This window comes from Aplysia californica, unplaced genomic scaffold, assembly GCF_000002075.1.
Source record: "Aplysia californica isolate F4 #8 unplaced genomic scaffold, AplCal3.0 scaffold00415, whole genome shotgun sequence".
NCBI classification, from domain to species: domain Eukaryota; kingdom Metazoa; phylum Mollusca; class Gastropoda; order Aplysiida; family Aplysiidae; genus Aplysia; species Aplysia californica.
In genome coordinates, this window is record NW_004797685.1 from 523,793 (window position 1) to 524,554 (window position 762).

The window sequence follows — 762 nt, forward strand, 5'->3', positions numbered from 1 at the left end:
GAAGACAAATGAACAGGCTTTAAGATAAAGCCAATAGCCCCATGTTACCAACAATTGACTGATTCCACCACGTCTTTACACAATTTCTGATGCCCGAAATAAATGCCAGCTTTACACTTTGCTTCCTGACATACATTCTCAGGGACTTGCTCACATGAAACAGAGCCATTTGTTTGAGTGGACAGGACCCACGAAACAGCTTAAGCCCTACAAAGTATTGCAAATTTATACGTGTTTTTTCCTCAAGTGGTTCCACACCACCCAGCGCTGTGTGATGTAACTTCTGTCCATTCCAGAGTGAAAGGACAACTGGTCTAAGGAACCGTTCACAAATGACGTCAGCTAAAATTTGCCCAAAAGTAACCCCCCCCCCCCCCTTATCACCTTCTGTCATCTTTCCCAGGATCCCCCCAACCTTTCCCACACACACATAGCCAATCTCCCCGTAGTTGACGTCAACCAAAATGTACTTACATTAACATTTAGATAGAACCTGTACAGGATACATTATATATTTACACCTTCGATCTTTATTTCAATTTAAAAAAATAAAACTATCGTTTATTAAAGAATACAACACGAACTGTCAAAATATTTATAAACAACTTTAAACCTATCAAAATAATATGGTCCAATTTAACTGTGTTAATTGTGGGCCAAGAAAATGTGGTCTATAATATTTGTTCTTTCCTTTTTCTCCCAAACTTTTAGAGCATCAAGGTTGACGTCAACTTCTGTCAACTTTCTACTGACACCCCCCCC